Genomic DNA, 1101 nt, shown 5'->3' with positions numbered 1-1101 from the left:
GGGATCAGGGTAGGGGTGGGGGAGTAACAGTCCTCCTCCTCGGGAAGCTCTGTGGTTGCTGCAGTCACCTTGCCCTTATTTTGGGAGTGCTGAACCAAGATCACATTTCTGTTCTAATCAGGCCCCTCTGGATGTCTTCTCCCAAGCCCTCTTACCCCACTCACGCTTCCCAACCCGTCCCCAGCCCTGACTCTGCTTTCATCCCGGTGGCCTTAACTGCAGTGGAGGCAGAACTTCTGATCATTCCAGGTAGAAGAGCTTCATCTAGCCCTGTAACTGAGCCTGTACCACGATGCTTGCTGTGCTGCCCGCCCAAGCAAACTGGGCTGTCAGGGCAGCGGGCCTGGCCTGGAAGGTGGAGCTGCTGACAGGTGCAGGGGCCACTCGGACTCACAGCCCCTGCTCTAGAGATGTCTTGTAAAATAGGCTGTATGTCATGAATAAACATCCAACCTCCAGCCTGTGGTCCGAGTAGCCAGGTTCCATGCCCTCCACGATTTTAGCTGCTACCTGTCTTGCAGCTGCCCTGCCTGGCGTGTGAACCTGGAGTTTCCGTACAGATGAGAGACCCTGCTCCTCTCCACCCCAACACGTAGTCACGCTCAGACCTAAAGGCTGTCAGAGGTTGCTGGCTGGGCTCGAGGGAGGAGCGTGCCCCAGGGAGAAGCTTCGCCGCCGCCCCTTTGGAGCCAGCGGGCCCCTCCCATTGGGAAGAGCTGACCCCTCTGCGTGACGCCCCTGGCAGTCATTGGCTGCAGGGAAGCGCCCAGCTGCATCCTGGGAAATGGAGTTCCCAACTGGCACCTAGCGACCAGGTCCTGGGGGGCGGGGAGAAGTGGCCTTGCGTCCTGCGGGAGGCCCCTCCCCCTCAGGCAAACAGACTGGGACGCCTCGGTGTGAGCCTTTTTTCATTGCAATTGCGCCCGCGGTCGCCGGGTGTCGGGTGTCGCGTGTCCCCTCGGGACCGTTTGGAGTGTCGCGGGGCACTTCTGGGTTCAGCGTGTTGACGGGCCGGAGAGAGCCATCACTGAGGCTGTACTGGGGCTCGCACCGAGGCCGGTGCTGCCCGGGGTTGGTTCCGGCGCTGGCGTCGGGGCCATG

The 1101-nt window shown here is 61.5% G+C and overlaps 1 protein-coding gene across 1 annotated transcript in view; it reads left to right on the top strand.

Annotated features, from left to right (window-relative positions):
* RNF40 (ring finger protein 40, E3 ubiquitin protein ligase) overlaps nt 1-458 on the top strand; it is a 13025-nt gene extending 12567 nt beyond the window's left edge. The window contains exon 22 of the transcript XR_001515617.1: nt 122-458. The gene's annotated coding sequence lies outside the window, so the exon portion shown is untranslated. The remainder of the gene's footprint in view (nt 1-121) is intronic.
* Nucleotides 459-1101: the final 643 nt, after the last annotated feature.

Source organism: Myotis davidii, unplaced genomic scaffold (assembly GCF_000327345.1).
Source record: "Myotis davidii unplaced genomic scaffold, ASM32734v1 scaffold1047, whole genome shotgun sequence".
In the NCBI taxonomy this organism is placed as follows: Eukaryota; Metazoa; Chordata; class Mammalia; order Chiroptera; family Vespertilionidae; genus Myotis; species Myotis davidii.
This window is presented reverse-complemented; position numbering and strand designations above follow the sequence as displayed.